Genomic DNA, 10,486 nt, shown 5'->3' on the forward strand with positions numbered 1-10,486 from the left:
CGGAAACAAAAGCAGTTCAGTCGGAGGTCACTTGTATTCCTGATGCACGAGGTTTTCGACCTGTATTCGCACCGCTACGGCAGAGTGCGAAAATCCAATTTCAGAGATCTGTAATTCCATAAACCTTATTACGGCAACACAATGGCTGCTGCACCCCCCGAGGCACGAAGGAGTGGAAGGACGCTGCGTGCCGGAGGTGTGAATGAGCTCGACGTGGGGCATGAGCAGGATGACGGACAACAAAAATGGAGGCAGTTGGAGTGTGAGAGAGGAATAAGGGAAGGGGAAAATAAGAAAAATAACTTTTCTGACCATGACTGGGCGAGCGAGCGAGCGAGCGAGCGAGCGAGCGAGGCTCCAATGGTGAAATTAGTGATTGCGTCGCTCATTAGCAGTCCATACGCAGGCACAGAGACATCGCAAGGAGGTGGCCACGAGAGACGGCTGACATCGGCCCGTGTCCTGCAAGTATTCATTGAATTGACACAAGGGGATGTGGGAATTTCCCTTAATGGGGGGGTCCATTAGGCCAGCAGCCTTGTTGTCAAACACACTAACACCAAAACAAAAGGGGACTTGTCACATAAGAAGAAAATGTGAATGTAGTTAGCGGGACTCACTATTTATTACGTCTCAATCTCCCAGAAGTCTGCAACAGGGTTTTCTTTGTCCAAGAATGTCCGCAACTTGATATGAATGGACTCGTTGGAAGTGTTTCAAAGTGCAAAATCACCACAGAAATATTGTAGGTGTTTGTGGTAAGTCATTTCATTCACGAATTCATCGATAAATAAATCCGCGTTGTTATCAGTACTGAAAGGTGCGAGGTTTCGCAATACTGTCATGCATTTTCTCGCTTCCACAAATCTCATCTGCTGGTTTCTTTTGGAGCTCCTTTTTAGCCAAATCGAATTGGAGAATGGTTTTGATCCATTTTTTTTCTAACGTACCCCCACATCTTCAAAGCATTGTGCAAGCTTTTCAGCCCTTCGTTGAGTGCACTCAATGTTTTGGCCTTTGTCTGCTACTTTACTTTTGAAGCACCTGAGGAGCTAGCTGCAGACACCGGAGGCCACTGTACTCATTAGATGGCAGGTTGAGACAAGAAGATTAAAATACTTAAAAACGCTTCAAATCTATAGTTGACACTCCAACTTTGGATGAAACAGATTAAAATAATGACGGCGGTAATTACAATTATGGAAATGAGATTTGTCTTATCCGACAGGGATCGCTGCAGAGGGAGGGCTGCCAACCTCCCACTCGCCGCCTTTAGCGACTTAATACTGTCATAACTTATTCACAGCTGCGACAAAACTGCAGCAAAAGGTCAGCCACGACCCGGGGATCTCAAATTTGATTGGAGCGAGGCCCCGATATAAAAATGGAGTCATATTACAAGACTTCATCTTTGCTATTTAATGACGCCGAGTCTCATGGGACTGAAAGAGCAGTGAATTGCCTCTCAAAAGGCTAGCAAGGGGTCTCGCTGCAGCAGTCCGTCCGGCACCTGCACTGCTGCGGTTCAGACACATATGGGGAAATAATTGGAATCTTGATTGCTCAAACACATCCCATCCACACTGGAATTAAAGCACACACACACAGAGCGCAGTATTTGCTCTTGCAGGGATGGGAGAGTTTCAAAAGAGACCCTCCGCCATTGTATCATTGGAATGGCGGCACTGTGATTTACACACTGATCTCCAGATGCTGCTTCAGAGCATGGCCAGTTAACAAAAGATGACACGGGTGCGACTCACGGCTGTTTATCTTTCTATATATTTTGCAGCCCTAATATATATAGATATTTTTTTTTTTTTTTCATGCTGACAGTTAAGTGAGCAAAAGTCAGTGCTTCTCTCGTCATCTGTGATGCCTCCAGAGATCATTGTGTGGTGTCACCTTGCCAACTGTCAGTGATAGCCGCCACCTGTCAGCCCCGCATCCATCCACAATGAGTTTATCGATAGCACGCCATGAGGACGATGTCCTTTGCTTTATCAACAGCTTGAGTCAACAGCCTCCGCATTAGCTTGCCATCCATATTCATGCGAGCGCCTGAGCTACTTCGCCACCTCTTTTGCACATTTTTGCCGGCCACTTTACAAATGGGCACGTCGAGCGTCTTACGACATCCCACGCGGTCAACTTAAGTATTCGCACCACGTCGACCGCAAACATCAACAGGTCTCAAGGTCGACGTTCCTCGATTTGAATTTGCTTCAGAAATGAGGTAGGGCGAAAAATACTAGACTAACACACTAGCATAGGAGTGACTCTGATTTTGTGCTCACTTGCCTTTTATGCAGTGAGTATGCAAAAAAAAAAAAAGGTCATGCACATTTGTGGGTGCGCATGGGCGTTTGTGCGTGAGGGTGTATTGCCTTGGGGACGAGCAGACAGGTGGACTCAGCCGAAGAAGCGTCCTCCTACTTCAGTCCGCAGGCATCTCGGTGAGAAAAGAGGCCAGTTGATGTGGGGCTTAGAGCTTCCATGGAAGAGTGTGTGGCGATAAATAATGAATGCTTTAAGAACAAGTATCTCCCTGAGCTTCCTTGCATCCCTCCATCCTCACATTTGTTCATCCATCCAGCCATATCGCTTGCTAACAGTACGGACCATTGAGCCGGTGGCTCCGACATGAATATTTCAACCTCCGGGTCACTTCTCTGAGCCCCCTTCCACTATCATAACCTCCACGGCTTAGCGGGAAGTGGTGACACAAGCTCTTGACCCATAAAGATATTGACAAAACGCAGATAGCGAGTAAATTCGCGTGCCGGGAATATGGGAGAGGCAGCAACCATCGTAATAATGGCGAGCCTTGAATGGATGGATGGTGAGTGGTTTTGAAAGAAGAAGAAAAAAAAAAAAAGGTGTGGAAACAATCCAAAAGTATCCGACAGGGGATAGCCTTGAAGTTGCCTCTAAATTTAGACTGGGCAACTGTTCAGCTTATATACGGCTTCATAAACTGAGGCTGACACAATGTAGCGTATTTTAAAAACAGCAGCAGCTGAGACAAAGAGTCCACACCTAAACGCTGAGAGCATTTCATCCAGCAGATGCTCAACATGAACATCTGATGATGAATTCAACATCCTGATGCGGGAAACAACAGTTGCGAAAAACACAAACAGAGTATAAAGAGAGTCAAGTCGCAACTTCTGACCCCCTGGATACCAAGTAGCAAAAAGCTCGGGGGAAAAGCCAGCCGCATAATACAAGAAGTCCAGCGCTACCATCTCATTGACGGACACAACAGATGAGAGCATTCATGTGGAAACTAGGGCAAAGCTTCAGCACTGAATCTTCAACACACGAGACAAGTCCAACAGAGGACAGAACGAGCATCTCCAGGCTCACACGGAACCGAGGTCCCTTTTTTTGGTCCTATGTCACACATGCACACAAATAGAATAGCACACACCTGCGCCGGCAAGTCCGTAGCATCTAATCCTGTCCGGCGTGTTGAGATCCGCTCGCCTGAAGTGAGGATCGCTTCCCACCCCCCGCGCAGCCCCGGTGCAGATAGCTCACTGACAAGTGAAAGGAGAGAGGCGTGGTCTCACACCAGATAAAATACAAGAGGGAGGGAACGAGGGAGGAGAGACTTTCTCTCCTTATTTACAATTCAATTTTGCCTGATTTACCCCCTCCCCTCCCGCATTTCCCCCCAATTCCCTCATCGTGTCGTCACCCTTAATCCTCGTGGCTTTTTCATCCTTCACCTGACCTGCTCTCTCAAGTTTGAACTTTTTTTTTTTTTTTTTTTTCCTCATGCAATGCTTACTTTGGTAACACTTTCTCATCTGCATCTCTGAGCATCTGTTGGAGCCGGAGAGCTTCACCTATTCACACGCTGATAAAAGCAAAGAGGCACACAGGGGAGTGAGAGAAAGAAATGGGAGGGAATGAGGGATCAATCTTCACTGGGGTAGGCAGGGGCGGGGAGGGAAGGCTCGCCAAGCCTGGCACACACACAATATCCATCAGGCTGGCACCTCCGAGGCCAGCAAGCAGGCAACACTCGGGATCGGGCTCATCGGCACACAAACAGAACGCGAAACGCCGGGCCAGTCTCCGCCAGCGTGCAAACCCCCTTTCACGACTGACTTCACACCGCAAATCCAGAAATATAATTTCTTCTTGTCAAAACAAACAGTATCTACGGAGACGGGTAAGAGACAGGACGATTCAAACCCGGATGAGGAGTTTGTCCGCAATCCCTCGGCAACAATCAGGTTGAAGCTTCTCCCCCCTTGTTTGATAGCAGGTACGGTATTTCCCGAGTTCACGTGTCACTCCCTAACCCCGACCGTGGAGGGAGAGGCAAAGTAGAGGGCAGAGACATCAATCATTGTCCTCCATGATGGATGCAAGTGTTTCTGCAGGTTATTTAGATGCAGTCACAGCCAGAGACATTGGTGATGGAGAACTCTTGGCCAAACAACATCAATCTAAACTATTATCTGAGTTTGACGGTATTTCGCCATGGAAATTTGAAGTAGAGGCAGAGAAAGATTAATTGTCCACCCTCACTCAATATTTTCAATTACAAGGCTGAAAATGAATCATTCATCCTATAACTGAATTTGACGTCAATGGATGAAGTAAAAAGCCAGGCTGCTAAGAAAATATTCCAATGTATTCCGGCCACTTGAATGTAAATGTATTTAAAGGGCAAGTCAGTGTGAAAAATGTCTTGACAAGAATCCGTTCTACGTAGCCCCACTAGTTTGAACACTATATTCTGATTAATATTGTGTTTGTGGAATTTGAATGATGCCATCAAATCCACACGTTTTCATCCTTCTCAGGGGGGGCGGCCATTTTGCCACTTGTTGTGGCCTGAAAATGACATCACAGTTGCTAGCCAATCACGGCTCAGCTGCTTTCTTGTTTTGGTCATGTGCCGCGAGTGATGTCAATGTCAAGGATTAAAGAATCCTGTAACTTGCTGAATGGATTTTAAGAGACAGCCTTGTTGTTCTTGAGTGGTGGCGTCATAGCAACACAGCAGCCTGTTGACAATACTTAGGCACATGGATTATTCATGCTCCACAACTCTCTCGCTCACTCTTGCATGCTCTTCAGCTGTCTTCTAATTGGCTTTAGCATTGAACACCAGATGGAATCCATAGCTGGATTTTTTTTTTACTGTTACTCACGTCATCGATGTAATCAATTGCCGATTCTAAAACGATTGCTTTTTGATAGCCTTACCGTTTTAATTTTAATGTTTCTGCACGTTGTTGAAACTAAGTGTAGCAATGCTGTCAGGACTTTTTCTGTTTGTTTTAGGGCCTCTGGAGCCTTTTATGCTTTTCCCGTGTTTGTGTATTTTGTGTGTGTGTGTTGTGCATCTCATTACTTCCACCTGAGCTCAGCAGCTCCCCAAAGTAAACGGATACAGCAGCAAGATGATATCCATAAAAACATATTTCACAATTAATAACAGTGGATATTAGCTAGCAGTGCACAACGGCATTTGAGAACATTTGCGGTAGCTAGACTCGCTGGAGGATATTGTGAGCCACAAAAGTCTCCAGGCCTCCCATTTCTGGGAGTGTTTTTTGAAAACCACAGTGGTGTCTCACTCAGTTCCACGAACATGTGCAGAAGGGCCACCCGCACCTCCCGATCTACTGTATTCAAGTCCACAGCAGGTTGGCAGACATTGAAGAAGTGCTTGCAGAGCGTGAGATCCACACATCAAAGAGCCCCCCGCCTCCAACCCCCAGCTCCCGATCAACCCCCCCGAGAGGTCTGCGATCTCAAGGAACGCGAGCGAGCGAGGCGCTAGGGGCCAAGAGCCAGCACATTTCTAGACAATTAGTCGAACCCCCTTTGACGGCACGTTATTTGCATTCGGAATGTACGAAGCCAAACATATTAATAAGAAGCGCTTGTGGGCTTGTCTAACAAGGCACCCCGGTGTTTTCCGCACAAATACATTTGTAATCAGTTTAAAGCGTCACGAGGGCGGCGACACAGAGGCGCAAAACCACTGGGACTACTCACTCATTCCTCCTCCTTCAAAATGTATTTATTTATATGGCCAGTGATCAGATGGACACCTTTCCTCCAGTTTTCAACAAATAGATTTTCTGTTTATATCTTTTATCCTCAAGAATTTAGCAGACACAGAATTAGGTACACCTGCCCAATATGATCATTCACGAGTGGGTTTTCCAGCAAGTATCTAGTATTCCATTTCCATGCTGAGTGCACCACTAGAATCTTTCAAGTCAGTTGCGAGAGTGACGGGCCTGAATTGTAAATGAAAAGACTTTCGACAAATATGTAAATTAGCAAGCGGCCGTGTTTGCTTTTCTCAATAATTAATGGCTTGTTTGTAACCAGAGTGGACCTTTCTTCTTTTTCGCACGCCTATATGGAGAAGCTGACGGGTTTTAAGGCAGATAAACGACATCGGTATTGAGCAAACACGGACGCTGCAGGGAGCCACTTTGTTTATTTCTGTTCTCCTGTACGCCAAATAAAAGCAAAACATGAAGCGATTTAATGAGACGTTGAGGACGGTGAGAGCATATGCAGATGTTTGAGCAGCCTCAGCAGAATGACACTTAAAGCCCACAAGCAGCTTTTTATAAAGTGCCTCTCCTTATTTCTACCCAGTGGCCATGTCTGAACGGCTGGCCCGAAGCAGCCCTGCGAGCAGACTAATGACAAGTGGGAGGATGAAATAACTCCTTCCCGGGAGAGGGAGCAAGATGATGAATTGTGTAAAACCTCAGCCGGCCGTGCATTTTAAAGACGTCACGGCGTAGGGCAGGAAAGCGCTGATGCTGACAGAGCGCGAGACGGCTTATTAAAGTCTGTCTCTCCGTCCGGCCCGTGTGACACGAAGCTCCGTAATGAGCTGTCTCAAGTCAAACAAGAGAAATACCAACACAATAAATGACGAGGCTCGTCGCTTCCTGTTTGCCGGCGCTCAGATACGGCCGGGTAATCTCTCTATCTTCTCCGCCACCATCCAGAATGAGATTCTGTCAAACGGCATCCGACAATCCTCGGGTTCATTTGCATAACTTGCACTCAATGTCTCCAATTTGACTGGTGGCATGTTTTTCTGCAGTTAATTAGATTCTGAAATTAGTTTTCCCAAAAGAATGGGAAAAAAAATACAAGCTGGTGGCTCTCTTATTCTCATCTGGAAGTGACAAGATAAAATTGTATATGAGGGTAGCAAAGTTGGAATTACAAGTGGAGTGAAAGAATGTATTCTTGTAGTTCGGGGGGGCTTGCTAATACTCTGGTCCAATTTCTGCCTGTTTAGCATGCAGGCGGTGAACTGTTCCCTCCGACACGACAAACCTCATTAAGATAGAGCAAACTCATTCACTTGCAAACCAAAGCTATTTCTCCATAACCTCCCCCTCCCGTCGGAGATATCGAGACAAACCTAAATTGGCTCTTGGGGGACGAGCGTACGTGAAGGTAGAGCTCCCCCCCCCCCCTTCACCTCTCATCATCACACTTTTACTGCCAACTAAACCGAAGGACACCACCTCGAGCTCTTTTCGAGCCGCTGCTGAGGACGGACGCGGACCTTGGAGGCCGCGAAACCCGCCCTGGAGAAACTGTCCAAAGGACGGACATCAAAAGATATCACAGTCACGTATCAATCGTAGCTCATAAATCACATTGCGTCTGACCTTTTGGGTAAAAGACGAGGCGGATGGCGGAAGAGACAAAAAAAAGGGGAGGAAGTTGCCTGCAATGGGCAGACGTCCTTGAACTGAGCGCACAGCATGGGCTATGACATTTAGCAGGAACAGCAAAATGTCACGTCAATTAATCAGGAACAGCAACACCGGTGCTATCAATACTCGGCGGCCTCTTTCAGCGTGCGCGCACAGCTCGTGGCTGTCTGTGAAAGAGCACTACCAAAGATGGAGTGCTGCGCCTCGCCTCGGATCCAGCCTTAATAATACTTCTGCTTCTTCAGCTTGGACCCACACGGAGAAATGGAATGGATCCATCACTTACACAATCACAGAGCACGGCCCCGGGAGATGGCGTACATTTTCCACTGCGGGGAGTTGCAAATTGCTTTTGAATAACCGCACTCTTAATTGACGGGAAAAGAATGCGCTGTCATGAACTGTCATCGGCACATTTTTCACTTTCTACGTGCTCTGGGCCATTTTTCTCTTACCACGCTCCCCTCCTCGCCTTAATCTCTCCTTGGAGCGCTGGTGACTATGTTTTAAACGTTTTTTTTTGTGAGCTACGGTTCTCTCCCTTAGGGGGTACTTAAACACTGGAACAATTGGCTCATTAGAAGTAAAAACACATCAAAACAGTACACAATACGGCTGAAAAGCCTTCGGGGGAACGGCCAAGTCAGGGAGGGAAGAGCACAGATGGATGGAGATGAACACGAGAGGCAACCAAACTATAATGCGCACTAAAGTTCACTTTTGGCTCATTCACTGCCATTGACGGCTATAGACGTCAAATGTCCATCGGGCTGGCAGTGAATGATTTAAGAAGCCACCAAACAGCGAGGCCAAAACATTTGGTTTGGACATCAACAGATGAGACAAGAAATCTATGTTTCAACAGATGAGAAACAAGTTATTGGGAACTTGACATAAGCAGGAGAATCAATCAAAGCCCGTTGGACAAACATCGGCATAGTCCGTACAACCATTTGGAATGTCGTGAAGAAGAGAGAAACCGCAGATGTACTAACAGACGTCGAAAGGGTACATTGAGGAAAATAACGACGGAAACATTTGGGGAGTTGTAACGAAAGACTGAAAACAATAATGAGTGAAACCAGTCATGTAGCATTCTCCAGACTTAAACCCATTTGAGCGTGCATGAAAATAACTAGTGCCAATAAAAATTATCGCAAGGGGGGCATGTGAAACTGGAAAAAGTCTCAAATATGCACCACGGATGAGAATATTTGACACATAGTCTGAGCACAGTCACCTCGCTTACCTTGATTTTGCATGCCGGCTCAGTCGCTCTCAAGTGAGTCGAGGAGTTGCCTGGAGCAGGAGCAGGAGCAGGGGGGGGGAGAGAAGAGCAACTCAATAAGTGAACAAGCTTCAGTGACAGCCACATGTTGTGGTACATTCATACCAAGGCCTAGACCCTACAGCAACAAGCTTTTGAATTCTGAATCTCCAGAATGTTGTTTTGACACGTAACTCCGCTGTCCATCCATCTATTCTTTTTTTCTATACTGCTGCTTATTAGGGATGCAGCTAACCTTGGGTCGATAGAACCTGACTTTGAGGCTGAGGCAGGAACCGCCATGGACTGGACAGCAATCCTATGAAATAAATCAAATAAACACTTGGTTACCACGCAGCCTTATATGGGCGTGTTTGTAATGAATTTGATGATTCTAAATGTTGGATTCGTGTGGTTGTGACAGTAGTGCACATTGCATCATATTGAGAGATTGTGACGTCATATTCTGCCTCTCGTGTGACAGTGACAGACACTTAAAACACTTCTAGACAGCTGCAAGCTCTGCAGAAAATGCTCACAACCTTGCTAAACACTCACTTATCGATCAACAGAGTATAGTTAGTTAGTTAGTTAGTTAGTTAGTTAGTTAGTTAGTTAGTTAGTTAGTTAGTTAGTTAGTTAGTTAGTCAGAATTTATGATGCAACGCATTTTTTGTGTGCATAATATTAATTTTGGTGGATGCAGTTCAACCAAGTGTCACGAGCATCTACGTGATGTCGAAGGTTTTTAAAAATTACTTTAAATCCAGGCGACGCAAGTTGGTAGCTGCAAGTTAAGGGACATCTTGTGACGTCATATTTGCGCGTCTGGGGCCCGGTAGCGGCTTTTGCGCAGAGTTGACTCGCAGCGCTATCTGCTGCTCGTTCATAAAACTGCACGGGGTAGTTTTCACATGACTAAAATTCTAAAATTACTCTAAAATACTTTATTAATGTTTAGATTATATACGAGTTGGGGATGGTGGATTGAGGCTTTGCAGAAGCATTTCATTTGATGCCTGCACGCCACACAACACGTAAACTTTCTTCCTTTTTGAATGTGCTAAATAAAGGAATGAGAAGTATTGACATCTGCAATAATTTTTTATATATTTACCATAAATACAAAAATGCATATATATATACTTTAAACATATATATTGTTCATCTACAGAAAGATTGATTGAAATGGTTGGAATAACTTTTCAAATCTTCAATTTCATCTTTCGACACACGGGGGCGCTCTCAGCTCACGTAATACTGAATTGCAAATGACGCGCCACGGGTCAATTTGAATGCCATTTGAGGAAAAAGATTATATTTTGTTTTATATTCAAACAAAGCCTATCATGAAGGTTTTATTTTTCAAAAGAGGACCATTTTACACGAAATATAAATGGCCACAATCACATATGTGTTTTATTTGTTAGAGTCAAACAACTAACACTAACCTTACGTGACAAAAGTCATTCTAAGATGATTCAAG

The 10,486-nt window shown here is 45.5% G+C and overlaps 1 protein-coding gene across 2 annotated transcripts in view; it reads right to left on the reverse strand.

The window, feature by feature from the left end:
- sulf2a (sulfatase 2a) overlaps nt 1-9,812 on the reverse strand; it is a 30,777-nt gene extending 20,965 nt beyond the window's left edge. For both annotated transcript variants that reach the window (XM_085924887.1, XM_085924886.1), the window contains exons 1-3: nt 9,760-9,812; nt 9,257-9,319; nt 8,983-9,032 (exon numbers count right to left, since the gene is read on the reverse strand). The gene's annotated coding sequence lies outside the window, so the exon portion shown is untranslated. The remainder of the gene's footprint in view (nt 1-8,982; nt 9,033-9,256; nt 9,320-9,759) is intronic.
- Nucleotides 9,813-10,486: the final 674 nt, after the last annotated feature.

This window comes from Syngnathus leptorhynchus, chromosome 11 (assembly GCF_054491065.1).
Source record: "Syngnathus leptorhynchus isolate UIUO chromosome 11, UIUO_Slep, whole genome shotgun sequence".
Taxonomy (NCBI): domain Eukaryota; kingdom Metazoa; phylum Chordata; class Actinopteri; order Syngnathiformes; family Syngnathidae; genus Syngnathus; species Syngnathus leptorhynchus.